The sequence below is a fragment of the Ranitomeya variabilis genome, chromosome 1 (assembly GCF_051348905.1).
Source record: "Ranitomeya variabilis isolate aRanVar5 chromosome 1, aRanVar5.hap1, whole genome shotgun sequence".
NCBI lineage: Eukaryota > Metazoa > Chordata > Amphibia > Anura > Dendrobatidae > Ranitomeya > Ranitomeya variabilis.
The window spans coordinates 888,502,678-888,520,524 of NC_135232.1; the positions used below are offsets into that span (position 1 = coordinate 888,502,678).

The 17,847-nt window shown below is 46.5% G+C and overlaps 1 protein-coding gene across 1 annotated transcript in view; it reads right to left on the minus strand.

The window, feature by feature from the left end:
* Nucleotides 1-17,847, minus strand: part of DKK2 (dickkopf Wnt signaling pathway inhibitor 2) — a 272,962-nt gene that overhangs the window by 215,166 nt on the left and 39,949 nt on the right. The gene's annotated exons all lie outside the window — the stretch shown is intronic.

A 17,847-nucleotide genomic window follows, 5' to 3' on the forward strand; every position in this document is an offset into this window, starting at 1 on the left:
GGGTATCAACGTACTCAGGACAAATTGTACAATAACTTTTGTGGTTCATTTTCTCTTTTTACATTTGGTAAAATAAAAAAATTGTTGCTAAAAGATCATTTTTGTGTTTAAAAAGTTAAATGTTCATTTTTTCCTTCCATGTTGCTTCTGCTGCTGTGAAGCACCTGAAGGGTTAATAAACTTCTTGAATGTGGTTTTGAGCACCTTGAGGGGTGCAGTTTTTAGAATGGTGTCTTTTTTGGGTATTTTCAGCCATATAGACCCCTCAAACTGACTTCAAATGTGAGGTGGTCCCTAAAAATAATAGTTTTGTAAATTTCGTTGTAAAAATGAGAAATCGCTGGTCAAATTTTAACCCTTATAACTTCCTAGAAAAAAAAATGTTGTTTCCAAAATTGTGCTGATGTAAAGTAGACATGTGGGTAATGTTATTAACTATTTTGTGTCACATAACTCTCTCGTTTAACAGAATTGCAAAATTTTCAAAAAAATAGCCACATTTTCATTTTTTTCACAAATAAACGCAAAAATTATCGACATAAATTTACCACTATCGTGAAGCCCAATATGTCACGAAAAAACAGTCTCAGAACCGCTAGGATCTGTTGAAGCGTTCCTGAGTTATTACCTCATAAAGGGACACTGGTCAGAATTGCAAAAAACGGCCAGGTCATTAAGGTCAAAATAGGCTGGGTCATGAAGGGGTTAAAAAAGATTTTATTACATACCAAAAACATAAAAAAGCAATATAAATGCGGTATAGCTGTAATCGTACTGACCTGAACAACAAAGCTGTCTTATAATTTTATCACATGCGGAACAACATAAAAAGCAAAAGATTCCTTAATTCCTGGTTTTTGTTCACTGGGCATCAAAAGTAGTTTTAGACCACATATGGATAATTGGTCTATTCAGGAAAAATTGAACAACAATTTTGGGGTCCACTTTCTTCTATTCCCTTGTAGAAATAAAAAAATTGGGGCTAAATGAATATTTTTTGTGGGGAAAATGGATTTTCTTTTTTATTTTCATGGCACAACATTATAAACTTCTTTGAATCAGATGGGGGTTTAAGGTGCTCACCACAAATCCAAATTTTCATGGACTCTTCAAATGGTATAAGTTGCATGGCACTGGTCAGGCATGGCCTCGGTCAGATGTGACATCATTTGAAGTGACATCTTTTAAGTGTCATCAGAAATATAGCGGAAAGATAACCCATGGTATATTCTCCTTCATGCTGTCATGCCCTGATCCATCTCCTTTTATTCACAGGTATGTGCGAACTGTCTCCTAATCTGAACTAGCCACTGCACCCCCTGAATCCCATGTACTTCTATCCCTCTTCTAACTGCTGGTATGTGTGAACTGTCTCCTAACCTGAACTAGTCACTGCACCCCCTGAATCCCATGTACTTCTATCCCTCTTCTAACTGCTGCTTGCTGAATGCATATTGATATGCACAATATTCCTCACACCTAGCTCTATCCTCCCATCTTATCCTATCCCTTACTAACCTTGATGCTAATCAAATGTACTATTAGCTGCAATCTGTGAATTGCTCCCTGCTGTGGACTGTCCCCCACCTCCTTCCTCCTCCCTCTTCCTCTCTCACCTGGCTTCATTTCATGGACTCTTCAAATGGTATAAGTTGCATGGCACTGGTTAGATATGGCCTTGGTCAGATGTGACATCATTTGAAGTGACATCTTTTAAGTGGCATCAGAAATATAGCGGAAATAGTCCAGAAATCGGCCAGACGGTAAGACTAAACACTATCTTCTAAATTTTCTTGCCTTTCTTTTCCTTCCCTGCTCTTTAACCATGCTCACATTTTCCCCACCATTTTTGCTCCACTAATCATCACTCTCCTTCACCCACCTGCTTCCCTTTCTCTGCTCATTCTCACTGCTGGCGACACATCCCCCAATCCTGCCTTCCCGCCTCATACATTACTAATCCTTACCCTATCCTTCTCACACTATGAGAAACTATCGCAACCCCTCACACTTAAAACCTGTCCTACTGACCCCCACCACCCTGCTTCCCCTTTCTGGGGTACTCTGTCTGCAACAAGCTCCACATGGTTCATGATCTCTTCACTTCCCGCAACCTTTCCTTCCTGGCCCTCACTGAGACCTGGCTGACGCCCCCTGACACGGCCTTGCCTGCAGGACTGAGTTACGGTGGTCTCCAATTTACCCACACTCCTCGCTCTGGCAACAGACATGGTGGAGGAGTGGGTATCCTTCTTTCTAAAAACTGCTTCTTCAACCCTATCCAACCCCCACCCTCCCTTATCCTCCCTTCTTTCGAGGTTCACTCTGTCCGTATTTACGCTCCCTCCAATCTCCAAATGGCTGTCATATACCGACCACCGGGCTCAGCCACTGCCTTCATCGACCAATTCTCCACCTGGCTCCTTCACTTTCTCTCTGCTGACATCCCCACCATCATGGGTGACTTTAATATCCCTACTGACACCCACCAGCCAGCAGCCTCCAAACTACTGGCCCTTACTTCATCCTTTGGACTCACCCAGTGGTCCTCCACAGCTACCCACACAGATGGACATACACTAGACCTCATCTTCATCTGCCTCTGTGTTATGACCCCAATGGCAGAGGGTCTCAAAAATACATACCAAGTCTGCAAACACAAATAACCAGCTCATAGGGCAGTGGTAACTGGGCTGACCATATATCTAATCCTAGCACCACAAATAGCAGCAGCCGGGGAACGTGCCTACATTGGTTCTAGACGTCTCGCGCCAGCCGGAGAACTAACTAACCCTAGAAGGGAAAAGATAGACCTTTCTTGCCTCCAGAGAAAAGACCACAAAAGTTGGATACAAGCCCCCAACAAATAATAACGGTGAGGTAAGGAGAAAAGACAAACGTAAGAATGAACTAGATATTTAGCAAAGAGAGGCCCACTGACTAATAGCAGAATATAGTAAGATGACTTATACGGTCAGCAAAAACCCTATCAAAATTTCTACGCTGGATATTCAAGAACCCCCGAACCGTCTAACGGCCCGGGGGGAGAACACCAGCCCCCTAGAGCTTCCAGCAGAATCAGGAATCACATTTAGTACAAGCGGGACAAAAAATAATAGCAATGCAAATAACCAAAAAACAAGGAAGCAAGACTTAGCTTAATTTTGCAAGATCCAGGACCAGCAGACAGAAAGGAACTGAATACAACGATGCCAGGCACTGGACTGAGAATCCAAGAAGTTTATATAGCAACACCCCTGGACTAACGACCCAGGTGGGTGCCAAACTGAGGAAAGACAATCCCAGAGTCATATCACTAGTGACCACAAGAGGGAGCCAAAAAAGTCTAATTCACAACAGTACCCCCCCTTTAAGGAGGGGTCACCGAACCCTCACCAAGACCACCAGGGCGATCAGGATGAGCAGCGTGAAAGGCACAAACTAAATCGGCCGCATGCACATCAGAGGCAACCACCCAGGAATTATCCTCCTGACCATAGCCCTTCCACTTGACCAGATACTGAAGCCTCCGCCTGGAGAGACGAGAATCCAAGATCTTCTCCACCACGTACTCCAACTCGCCCTCAACCAACACCGGAGCAGGAGGCTCAACAGAAGGAACCACAGGTACAACGTACCGCCGCAACAAAGACCTATGGAACACGTTGTGAATGGCAAACGACACCGGAAGATCCAAGCGAAAGGACACAGGATTAAGGATTTCCAATATCTTGTAAGGACCGATGAAGCGAGGCTTAAATTTAGGAGAGGAGACCTTCATAGGAACAAATCGAGAAGACAGCCATACCAAATCCCCAACACGAAGTCGGGGACCCACACCGCGGCGGCGGTTGGCAAAACGCTGAGCCTTCTCCTGTGACAACTTCAAGTTGTCCACCACATGATTCCAGATCTGCTGCAACCTATCCACCACGGAATCTACCCCAGGACAGTCAGAAGGCTCCACATGTCCCGAGGAAAAACGAGGATGGAAACCAGAGTTGCAAAAAAATGGCAAAACCAAGGTAGCGGAACTAGCCCGATTATTAAGGGCAAACTCAGCCAACGGAAAGAAGGTCACCCAATCATCCTGATCTGCAGAAACAAAACACCTCAAATAAGCCTCCAGAGTCTGATTAGTTCGCTCCGTTTGTCCATTAGTTTGAGGAAGAAAGGCAGACGAAAACGACAAATCAATGCCCATCTTAGCACAAAAGGATCGCCAGAACCTGGAAACAAACTGGGATCCTCTGTCAGACACGATATTCTCAGGAATGCCGTGTAAACGAACCACATTCTGAAAGAACAAGGGAACCAGATCGGAAGAGGAAGGCAGTTTAGGCAAAGATACCAAATGGACCATCTTGGAAAAGCGATCACATACCACCCAGATGACAGACATACCTTGAGACACCGGAAGATCTGAAATGAAATCCATGGAAATGTGTGTCCAAGGCCTCTTCGGGACAGGCAAGGGCAAGAGCAAGCCGCTGGCACGAGAACAGCAAGGCTTAGCCCGAGCACAAGTCCCACAGGACTGCACAAATGACCGCACATCCCGTGACAAGGAAGGCCACCAAAAGGACCTAGCCACCAGATCTCTGGTGCCAAAAATTCCCGGATGCCCTGCCAACACCGAGGAATGAACCTCGGAAATGACTCTGCTGGTCCACTTATCAGGAACAAACAGTCTGTCAGGTGGACAAGAGTCAGGTCTACGAGCCTGAAATCTCTGCAACACACGTCGCAAATCCGGAGAAATGGCTGACAAGATTACTCCCTCTTTAAGAATACCAACTGGTTCTGCGACTCCAGGAGAGTCAGGCACAAAGCTCCTTGAAAGAGCATCAGCCTTCACATTCTTTGAACGTGGTAAATACGAGACCACAAAGTCAAAACGGGAGAAAAACAATGACCAACGGGCCTGTCTAGGATTCAGGCGTTTAGCAGACTCGAGATACATCAGATTCTTGTGATCAGTCAAGACCACCACACGATGCTTAGCACCCTCGAGCCAATGACGCCACTCCTCAAATGCCCACTTCATGGCCAGCAACTCCCGATTGCCAACATCATAATTCCGCTCAGCAGGCGAAAACTTCCTAGAGAAGAAAGCACATGGTCTCATTACAGAGCAACCAGGGCCTCTCTGCGACAAAACGGCCCCTGCCCCAATCTCAGAAGCATCCACTTCAACCTGAAAGGGAAGTGAGACATCAGGCTGGCACAAAACAGGCGCTGAAGTAAACCGGCGCTTCAACTCTTGAAAAGCTTCCACGGCTGCAGGAGCCCAGTTTGCAACATCAGAACCTTTCTTGGTCATATCCGTCAAAGGTTTAACAACGCTAGAAAAATTAGCGATAAATCGACGGTAGAAGTTAGCAAAACCCAAGAACTTCTGAAGACTCTTAACTGACGTGGGTTGAGTCCAATCATGAATAGCTCGGACCTTGACTGGATCCATCTCCACCGCAGAAGGGGAAAAAATAAAACCCAAAAAGGGAACCTTCTGTACTCCAAAGAGACACTTTGAGCCCTTAACAAACAAAGTATTCTCACGCAAAACCTGAAACACCATCCTGACCTGCTCTACATGCGAGTCCCAATCATCAGAAAAAAACAGAATATCATCCAGATAAACAATCATAAATTTATCCAGATATTTCCGGAAAATATCATGCATAAAGGACTGAAACACTGAAGGAGCATTAGAGAGCCCGAAAGGCATCACCAAGTACTCAAAATGACCTTCGGGCGTATTAAATGCAGTTTTCCATTCATCTCCTTGCTTAATGCGCACAAGGTTGTACGCACCACGAAGATCTATCTTGGTGAACCACTTGGCACCTTTAATCCGGGCAAACAAGTCCGACAACAGAGGCAAAGGATACTGAAATTTAACAGTGATTTTATTCAGAAGCCGATAGTCAATACAAGGTCTCAAAGATCCGTCCTTCTTGGCCACAAAAAAGAATCCCGCACCAAGAGGGGAAGAGGATGGACGGATATGCCCCTTCTCCAGAGATTCCTTGATATACGAACGCATTGCGGTATGCTCAGGTACAGACAGATTAAATAATCTTCCCTTAGGAAATTTACTACCTGGAATCAAATCTATAGCGCAGTCACAGTCCCTATGAGGAGGAAGAGCACTGGAGCTGGACTCGCTGAATACATCCTGGTAATCAGACAAATACTCAGGAACTTCCGAAGGAGTAGAGGAAGCAATAGACACCGGCGGGGAGTCACCATGAATTCCCTGACAGCCCCAACTTGACACAGACATTGCCTTCCAATCCAAGACTGGATTATGGGTCTGTAACCATGGCAGACCCAAAACGACCAAATCATGCATTTTATGCAGAACAAGAAAACGAATCACCTCCCGATGTTCAGGAGTCATGCACATGGTTACCTGTGTCCAAAACTGCGGTTTATTTTCCGCCAATGGCGTAGCATCAATACCTCTAAGAGGGATAGGATTTACCAATGGCTCAAGAACAAAACCACAACGCTTGGCAAACGACAGATCCATAAGACTCAGGGCAGCACCTGAATCCACAAACGCCATAACAGGGTAGGAGGACAATGAGCAAATTAAAGTCACAGACAAAATAAATTTAGGTTGCAAATTACCAATGGCGACAGGACTAACAACCCTAGTTAGGCGTTTAGAGCATGCTGATATAACATGTGTAGAATCACCACAGTAAAAACACAACCCATTCTGATGTCTATGATTTTTCCGTTCATTTCTAGTCTGAATTCTACCACATTGCATTAAATCAGGTGTTTGTTCAGACAACACCACCAGAGGATTCGCGGCTTTGCGCTCCCGCAAACGCCGGTCAATTTGAATAGCCAGCGCCATGGAATCATTCAGACCTGTAGGAATGGAAAAACCCACCATCACATTCTTAATGGCTTCAGAAAGGCCATTTCTGAAATTTGCGGCCAGAGCACACTCATTCCACTGAGTAAGCACAGACTATTTCCGAAATTTTTGGCAATACACTTCAGCTTCATCCTGCCCCTGAGAAATAGCCAACAAGGCTTTTTCTGCCTGAATTTCAAGATTGGGTTCCTCGTAAAGCAATCCGAGCGCCAGAAAAAACGCATCAACATTTGCCAATGCCGGATCTCCTGGCGCTAGCGAGAAGGCCCAATCCTGAGGGTCGCCCCGTAAGAAAGAGATAACAATTTTTACTTGCTGAGCTGAATCTCCAGATGAACGGGGTCTCAGAGATAGAAACAATTTACAATTATTCCTGAAATTCCTAAACTTAAATCGGTCTCCAGAGAACAGCTCAGGAATAGGTATTTTAGGTTCAGACATTGGACTACTGGTAACAAAATCTTGTATACCCTGCACACGAGCAGCAAGCTGATCCACACTTGTAATCAAAGTCTGGACATTCATGTCTGCAGCAAGCACAAGCCACTCAGAGGTAAAGGGGAGGAAAAAAGAGAGGAAAGAAAAAAAAAAAAACTCAGACTTTCCTTTCTTGTAATCCCACTTCTGCAATGCATTAAACATTCAACCTTGGCCTGGCATACTGTTATGACCCCAATGGCAGAGGGTCTCAAAAATACATACCAAGTCTGCAAACACAAATAACCAGCTCATAGGGCAGTGGTAACTGGGCTGACCATATATCTAATCCTAGCACCACAAATAGCAGCAGCCGGGGAACGTGCCTACGTTGGTTCTAGACGTCTCGCGCCAGCCGGAGAACTAACTAACCCTAGAAGGGAAAAGATAGACCTTTCTTGCCTCCAGAGAAAAGACCCCAAAAGTTGGATACAAGCCCCCAACAAATAATAACGGTGAGGTAAGGAGAAAAGACAAACGTAAGAATGAACTAGATATTTAGCAAAGAGAGGCCCACTGACGAATAGCAGAATATAGTAAGATGACTTATACGGTCAGCAAAAACCCTATCAAAATTTCCACGCTGGATATTCAAGAACCCCCGAACCGTCTAACGGCCCGGGGGGAGAACACCAGCCCCCTAGAGCTTCCAGCAGAATCAGGAATCACATTTAGTACAAGCTGGACAAAAAATAATAGCAATGCAAATAACCAAAAAACAAGGAAGCAAGACTTAGCTTAATTTTGCAAGATCCAGGACCAGCAGACAGGAGCAAACAGAAAGGAACTGATTACAACGATGCCAGGCACTGGACTGAGAATCCAAGAAGTTTATATAGCAACACCCCTGGACTAACGACCCAGGTGGGTGCCAAACTGAGGAAAGACAATCCCAGAGTCATATCACTAGTGACCACAAGAGGGAGCCAAAAAAGTCTAATTCACAACACCTCTGTTCCTTATCTAAGCTCACAGCCTCTCCCTTCCCCCTATCTGACCACCATCTACTGACCTTCTCATCCTTGTCCTCCTCACCTGCCCCCCTGGTCCAGCCATTACCACATCCTCGCAGAATCCTCGCAAATCTAGACATTCACAGACTTTCAGACTCTCTCCTACCCCTGTCCTCCATATCTTCACTCAATGACATGGACAGCACCACCGCTTTCTATAACACCACCCTCACATTAGCCATAGACTCAGTCGCCTCTCTCATGCATGGCGAAGTGTGACGAACCAATAGGCAACCCTGGCATAACAATCTCACAAAAAAACTTCGACAAGCATCCAGGGTCATGGAGCGGCGTTGGAAGAAAACATGCCTGCCAGATGACTTCACTGCTTTCAAACAAGCTACACTTGACTTCAAATCAGCCCTCACCTTTGCTAAACAGACATATTTCACTAACCTTGTATCTTCACTATCCTACAACCCAAAATAACTGTTCAGCACATTTAACTCTCTCCTCTGCCCACCACTGCCACCTCCAACTCCCTTCATCTCTTCCGAGGACTTTGCCACCTACTTCAAAAACAAGATTGACCAAACAAGGCAAACCTTTACTTGTCCACCACCCCAATCACTCCATATACCAGACCTCTGCCCTTCCCTAATAACCTCCCTCTCCAACATCACTGAAGGAGTGCTTACTCGCCTCTTTTCCAAATCACACCTCACCACCTGTGCACTTGACCCCATCCCTTCCCACCTGCTCCCCAACCTCACTAACACACTCATTCCAGCCCTAACCCATCTCTTCAACCTATTGCTCTCTTCTGATACCTTCCCCTCTGCCTTCAAACATGCCACCATCGCACCCATCCTCAAAAAAACTAACCTTGACCCAACTGCTATGCCCAGCAATCTCCCCATATCACTGCTCCCGTTTGCTTCCAAACTCATTGAGCAGCATGTCCATGCTCAACTTTCCTCCCACCTCTCATCTAACTCTCTTCTTGACAACCTCCAATCTGGCTTCTGCCCCCACCACTCCACTGAAACTGCCTTGACAAAAATTACTAATCACTTAGTCACAGCCAAAGCTAACAGACAGTTCTCCATCCTCCTCCTTCTTGACCTGTCTTCTGCTTTCGACACAGTCGATCACTGCCTACTGTTACAGATTCTTTCTTCCCTTGGCATCAAAGACCTTGCCCTGTCCTTGATTGCCTCATACCTGTCCAACCGCACATTTAGCGTTTCCCACTCCCACACTACCTCCTCATCCCACCCTCTCTCTGTTGGAGTCCCTCAAGGCCCTGTCCTAGGGCCCCTACTTTTTTCCATCTACACCTTTGGCCTAGGAAAACTCATAAAGTCCCATGGCTTCCAGTACCACCTGTATGCAGACGACACTCAGATCTACCTCTCTGGCCCAGATGTCACCTCCCTGCTGTCCAGAATCCCGAAGTGTCTGTCAGCCATATCCTCCTTCTTCACCTCTCGCTTCCTAAAACTCAGTGTAAACAAAACCGAATTCATCATCTTTCCCCCACCTCACATATTCCCCTACCTGATCTATCTATTATGGTAAACGGCATCACGCTCTCTCCAGCACCTGAAATCCGCTGCCTCGGGGTAACTCTCGACTCTGCCCTGTCCTTCAAACCTCACGTTCAAGCTCTTGCCACCTCCTGTCGCCTCCAACTCAAAAATATTGCCAGAATCCATTCTTTCCTCAGCCCACAATCTAACAAAACTCTTGTGCATGCTCTCATCATCTCCCACCTTGATTACTGCAACACCCTCCTCGGTGGTCTCCCCGCTAACTCTCTTGCACCACTCCAGTCTGTCCTCGAATCTGCTGCCCGGGTAATCCACCTCTCTCCTCGCTACTCCCCTGCTTCTCCCCTCTGCAAATCCCTCCACTGGCTCCCAATTCTCCAACGAATCCAGTTCAAACTACTAGCACTGATCTACAAAGCCATCCACAACCTGTCCCCTCCCTATATCGCTGAACTAATCTCCCAATATCTTCCCTCACATAATCTTCGATCCTCCCAAGACCTCCTGCTCTCCCCCACACTTATTCATTCCTCACACAACCGCCTCCAAGATTTCTCCCGAATATCCCCCATCCTCTGGAATTCCATGCCTCAACACGTCCGATTATCCACCACCCTCGGATCCTTCAGATGGAACCTGAAAACCCATCTCTTCAGGAAAGCCTACAGCCTACTATAACCATGCCACCACCTCACCACCGCCAGAGCCGCCACCTCACCACCGCCAGAGCCGCTGCCTCACCACCGCCAGAGCCGCTGCCTCACCACCGCCATACCCGCCGCCTCACCCCTACCTTCTGTCTCTTCCCCACTATCCCATAGGATGTAAGTCCGCAGGGACAGGGTCCTCTCCCCTCTGTACCAGTCTGTCACTGTAAACCTGTTTACTGTAAATGATATCTATAACCCTGTATGTAACCCCTTTCTCATGTACAGCACCATGGAATTAATGGTGCTATATAAATAAATAATAATAAATAATAATAATAAATAATATATAAATTTCTTGATGGGTCTAGTTTCTAAAATGGGGTCATTTGTGGGGTATTTCCTCTGATTAGGCACATCAAGGGCTCTCCAAATAAGACATGACACCCGTAGAACATTCCATCAAAATCTGCATTCCAAAACGTCACTACATCTTTTCTGAGCCCTGCTGTGCACCAAACAGTTTTCCCCCACATATGGGGTATCAGCGCACTCAGGAAAAAATTCATAATAAATTTTAGGGTCCATTTTCTCTTGTTGCCTTTGTGAGAATAAAAAAAATTGTGGCTAAAAACATTTTTCTAGGCAAAATGTGATTCTTTTAATTTTCACGGCTCAATGTTATAAACTTCTATGAAGCACCTTGGGATTTAAGGTGCTCACCACACATCTGGATAATTTCCTTGAGGGGTCTAAAATGGGGTCACTTGTGTGAGTTTTCATTCTTTAGGAACATCATGGGCTGTAGCAAATTTAGCATTATAAAAGTCAAATGTAGGGTTGAGCGACTTTTACTTTTTCAGGATCGAGTTGGGTTTCGCGAAACCTGACTGTCAAAAGTCGGGTCGGGTGACATCGGCCGATTATTGCGAAAAGTCGGGGATCCGACCGAAACACGAAACCCAATGCAAGTCAATGGAGAATCAAAGTCGGCAGTGAGTGGAGGACAGGAAAACACCAACAGAGCCCATTTTAATGCCAAAAACATCAATTCTTGTTACTTAAGCTTGTCAATCTTAATTTACCTTATAATAATAGTTAGCCATTGAAAATTTGGGGGTCATTTGGCAACAGTTGTGGGGGGAGTAGGGCTGGCTCAAGTTTCTCGTGGGCCCAGGAAACGCGGACTACGTCACGGCGGTGGAGCAGGGAGAGGTAAGTATTTCAACTTTGCAAGTGCTGTGATCCTGAGCAAGCAGGGGGGCACACTCGTTCGCATTGCCACTGGCACAGGGCCCCTCAAAGTACGGCATTGTGATTGACGGCGGGGGCGCCTCCCACCGCCAGAGACACTTTTGCGTACTATGAGGGGCTCTGTGCCAGTGACGTCGCCAACGAGTATGCCCCCCCACCTGTTGAAGGAACCTGCACTTTCATCTGCACCTTCCTCTTTGTCCCCGTGTAAGGTGGTATAGTATGCGGGAAGGGGAACCAGACTTTCTGCAGGGTCAGATACTGGCTATGTAGAGTGCAAGGGGAATGTAGTGGTCTGGGTCAATGTACCGGCAGACTCATCTAGTACTGGCTGGGCAATGGGCAGGATGAGGAGGAAACACAGATATAGGCCCAAAGAATAAAGTAGGCTAAATGCAGTTCAAAATTGGCAACAGGAGTAAACAGGCAGCACTGCTTTGTTCAGTGGAGGAGAACAGCAAGGAGCGGCAGACACCGTTAGTAGGCCCAACCAAACCAGTAGGCCAAATGCAGTTTTAAAATTCCTATAGGCCGAAAGCCTGAAGATTGAAGCTCAGGAGAAAAACACAGGAGATTACCAAGGAGTGGCAGACACTGTTAGTAGGCCCAACCAAACTAGTAGGCCAAATGCACTTTAATATGTGATATCGGCTGCAAATTGGGGCTCTGCTTTGTGCAGTGAAGGATTGCTGTATTGAGTGGCGCAGACAGACACAGGTAGTAGGCCTAAATTAAAAAAGTTGGCTCAATGCAGTTTAAAATTGGTTACAGGGGTACACAGGCGGCATTGTTTTGGTCAGCGGAGGATGATTAGTAGGAGTGGCGCAGACAGACCTACTAGGCCTAAAATAAAAAAGTTGGCTCAATGCAGTTCAAAAAGGGTAACGGGTACACAGGCAGCATTGTTTTGGTCAGCGGAGGACGATTAGTAGGAGTGGCGCAGACAGACTTACTAGGCCTAAAATAAAAAAGTTGGCTCAATGCAGTTCAAAAAGGGTAACGGGTACACAGCAGCATTGTTTTGGTCAGCTGAGGACGATTAGTAGGAGTGGCGCAGACAGACTTACTAGGCCTAAAATAAAAAAGTTGGCTCAATGCAGTTCAAAATAGGTAACGGGTACACAGGCAGCATTGTTTTGGTCAGCGGAGGACGATTAGTAGGAGTGGCGCAGACAGACTTACTAGGCCTAAAATAAAAAAGTAGGCTCAATGCAGTTCAAAATGGGTAACGGGTACACAGGCAGCATTGTTTTGGTCAGTGGAGGACGATTAGTAGGAGTGGCGCAGACAGACTTACTAGGCCTAAAATAAAAAAGTTGGCTCAATGCAGTTCAAAATGGGTAACGGGTACACAGGCAGCATTGTTTTGGTCAGCAGAGGATGATTAGTAGGAGTGGTGCAGACAGACTTACTAGGCCTAAAATAAAAAAGTAGGCTCAATGCAGTTCAAAATGGGTAACGGGTACACAGGCAGCACTGGTTTGGTCAGCGGAGGACGATTGCTAGGAGTGGCGCAGACTTACTAGGCCTAAAATAAAAAAGTAGGCTCAATGCAGTTCAAAATGGGTAACGGGTACACAGGCAGCATTGTTTTGGTCAGGGGAGGACGATTAGTAGGAGTGGCACAGACAGACTTACTAGGCCTAAAATAAAAAAGTTGGCTCAATGCAGTTCAAAATGGGTAACGGGTACAGAGGCAGCATTGTTTTGGTCAGCGGAGGACGATTAGTAGGAGTGGCGCAGACAGACTTACTAGGCCTAAAATAAAAAAGTTGTCTCAATGCAGTTCAAAATGGGTAACGGCCTAACGGGTACACAGGCAGCATTGTTTTGGTCAGCGGAGGACGATTAGTAGGAGTGGCGCAGACAGACTTACTAGTAGTGTTGAGCTTTCCGATACCGCAAGTATCGGGTATCGGCCGATACTTGCGGTATCGGAATTCCGATACCGAGATCCGATACTTTTGTGGTATCGGGAATCGGAATCGGAAGTTCCCAGTGTATGGTTCCCAGGGTGTGAAGGAGAGGAAACTCTCCTTCAGGCCCTTGGATCCATATCCATGTAAAAAATAAAGAATTAAAATAAAAAATAGGGATATACTCACCCTCTGACGCGCCCTGGTAGTAACCGGCAGCCTGCTTTGCTTAAAATGAGCGCGTTCAGCACCTTCCATGAAGTCACGGCTTCTGATTGGTCGCGTGCCACTCATGTGATCGCCACGCGACCAATCACAAGCCGTGACGTCATGGAAGGCCCTAAACGCGCTCATTTTAAGCAAAGAAGGCTGCCGGTTAACAGCGGTGAGGTGCAGGGGCCTCCGGAGAGGTGAGTGTATCAATATTTTTTTTAAAATTCTTTATTTTACACATTAATATGGATCCCAGGGTCTGAAGGAGAGTTTCCTCTCCTTCAGACCCTGGGAACCATCAGGATACCTTCCGATACTTGGTGTCCCATTGACTTGTATTGGTATCGGGTATCGGTATCGGCGATATCCGATACTTTTCGGGTATCGGCCGATACTATCCGATACCGATACTTTCAAGTATCGGACGGTATCGCTCAACACTACTTACTAGGCCTAAAATAAAAAAGTTGGCTCAATGCAGTTCTAAACTGGTAACAGGAGCAAACTGGTGGCACTGCTTTGTTCGGTGGAGGACAACTAAAATAAGTGGCTGACACAGTACGTTGGCCTAAATAGTAAAGCGGGCTAAATGTCTGCAAAAAAAATGTTCATAAATAAACAGGTGGCAAAGCAACGTACAGGGGTGGGCTCCTCTGCTGAGTACCAGATAGTGGTAGTTCGCGCACAGTATTCACAGGTCAAAATGGAGTGCATGGTCCCTGTATATATTTACTATCATCTCTCAATTTGTATTGGCAGTGCCATTGAAGGATTTAACAGCACCGACTAAACAGCGGTGGAGTACTGTTTGAGCTGGGGAGGACACTCTCTCGTGGGCGGCGGTACTGGCCCAGGGCCCCTCATATTGCGACGGTGTGTCTGACGTTGGGTGTGCACCCCCACCGCCAGAGACACTTAATTGTACGATGAGGGACCCTGTGCCAGTGCCGTCGGCCAAAAGTGGGCACACCCACCTGTCCAGGCAAACGGCACTCGCACGGGTGCTTGCGCCAAGTGGTGACCACGGGCCCGCGGGGGGAGTCAGCCCATTTAGGGAGGTGTTAAAAATGGCCTATGGTGGACATTCAGCAGCAGCAAATGGAGGAATTGGAGCAGTTAGTAAGAGGAGTCCAAAAGCAAGACCTTTTTAAAGGAAAACTACGTGTCAGCAGGGGAAGGTGGGGCAAAAGAATGTGAAATCCATGATTGGTTCATTTTAATGAAGGTTAGATCATCAACATTTTGGGTAGCCAGACGTGTCCTTTTTTCGGTCAGTATTGAACCAGCAGCACTGAAGACTCTTTCTGATAGCACACTGGCAGCAGGGCAAGCGAGCTCCTGTAATGCATATTCTGCCAATTCAGGCCAGGTGTCTAGTTTAGATGCCCAGTAATCAAAGGGGAATGACCTGTGAGGGAGAACATTGATAAGGGAGGAAAAGTAGTTTGTAACCATACTGGACAAATGCTGTCTCCTGTCACTTTGAATCGATGCAGCTGTCCCTGTCGTGTCAGCGGTCATTGAAAAATCACTCCACAACCTTGTCATAAAACCCCTCTGTCCAACGCCACTTCAGATTTCTGCACCGCTAGCACCTCTGCCATAGTTAATAGAAGAGAACAAAGGAAGCTTTCTCAAATATATAAAAGCGATAAATGGGGTGCGTGCTGGAGCGTCCGCATACCAGGTGAGACCAGCCTCCCATGTGTTCAATATGATAACCGTTTTTTCAGGACCACTAGCGTTTCCAGGGTCCACAAGGTTTTTGTGTCTAGGACCTTAGGGTGCACATAACGCATGGTCTATAGCTCTTTCACTACTCGTGTCCATATGGCATAGGACACACAGAGGGTGATAGACATAGTATTTTATTCATAGTTACACATGGAGATTTTGGCTTGGTAGCACCTTAGTTATGGTCCACATTAAGAACATGTACAGCTAATGGTTTATGTGGTACGCTCCTCTATTAATCCTGGTGTCTTTCTTTACACTCTTGTGTTTTGTACACGGGTATTTACAGATAACGTGTTCATGTGTTTTTGTATCATGTCTATTTTATTGGTCTTTTTTGTATGAGTGTTTTTTGTAACTAATAAATTTATCGCTTTTATATATTTGAGAAAGCTTCCTTTGTTCTCTTCTATTAACTATGATCTATAAGGAGGATGTTTATGGTTTTTTGTGACATATGGGGGTCACAATGATGTTTCTGGAAAATTGGTTAATTATAGCACCTCTGCCATGTTGCCCCCTACGGCTCGTGTGAGAACCATCACCGCCGCTGTGTGCTGGGAATGCCAGAACCAAACAGTCTACAAGAGTTGCTTGTTTGGTAGCCAATATTTGCTCTAGGTTCTCATGTGGCATGATATTTTGCAATTTCCCTTTGTAGCGTGGATCCATTAGGCAGGCCAACCAGTAATCGTCATCAGTCATCATTTTGACAATGCGGGGGTCCCTTTTTAGGATACACAAGGCATACTCAGCCATGTGGGCCAATGTTCCAGGTGTCAATTCACTGCTTCTGCTGGGTTGAGGAGCACTTTCTTGCAAATCTACATCACAAGTGTCCCACAAGAAACCTGTACCAGACCTTGCAACGGCACCAGTTTCTATTGCCCCCTGAGAAGCTCCCTCCTCCCATACATATTCAGCCCCATCATCCTCATCCTCATCCTCTTCGTCCGCCACCTCGTCCTGGACAGTTCCCTGACCAGACAATGGCTGACTGTCATCAAGGCTTCCCTCCTCCTCGGCTGCAGACGCCTGCTCCTTAATGTGCGTCAAACTTTGCATCAGCAGACGCATAAGTGTGATGCTCATGCTTATGATGGCGTCATCTGCACTTACCAGCTGTGTGCATTCCTCAAAACACTGAAGGACTTGACAGAGGTCTTGTAGCTTCGACCACTGCACACCAGACAACTCCATGTCTGCCATCCAACTGCCTGCCCGTGTATGTGTATCCTCCCACAAATAAATGACAGCACGCCTCTGTTCACACAGCCTCTGAACCATGTGCAGTGTGGAGTTCCACCTTGTTGCAGCATCTATAATTAGGCGTTTCTGTGGAAGATTTAGCGATCGCTGATGGTTCAGCATACGGCTGGAGTGTACGGGCGGCCAGCGGATGTGCGAACAAAGTTTTCACACCTTCAGGAGCAGGGCTAGTAACTCCGGATAATTTTTCAGGAAGCACTGCACCACCAGGTTCAAAGTGTGAGCCAAGCAAGGTATGTGTATAAGTTGTGAAAGGGCTATGGCAGCCATAAAATTCCTTCCGTTATCACTGACTACCTTGCCTGCCTCAAGATGTACACTGCCCAGCCATGACTCACTTTCTTGCTGCAAGAACTCGGCCAGTACTTCCGCGGTGTGTCTGTTGTCGCCCAAACACTTCATTTCCAACACAGCCTGCTGATGCTTACCACTAGCTGTTCCATAATGAGACACCTCGTGTGCAACACTGGCAGCTGCGGATGGAGTTGCCAGACGACTGTGCTCTGTGGACGAGCTGTCGCTTCTGGAGGAGGAGGAGGAGGGGTGTCAAACACTTACTGCCAACTGTTTCCTAGACCGTGGGCTAGGCAGAACTGTCCCACTATAGCTGTCCCCTGTGGACCCTGCATCCACCACATTAACCCAGTGCGCCGTGATGGACACGTAACGTCCCTGGCCATGCCTACTGGTCCATGCATCTGTGGTGAGGTGAACCTTTCCACTGACAGACTGCCTCAGTGCATGGACAATGCGGTCTTTGACATGCTGGTGGAGGGCTGGGATGGCTTTTCTCGCAAAGAAGTGGCGACTGGGTAGGTCATAGCGTGGTACTGCGTAGGCCATCAGGTCTTTGAAAGCTTTGCTTTCAACCAACCGGTAGGGCATCATCTCTAATGAGATTAATCTGGCAATGTGGGCATTCAAACCCTGTGTACG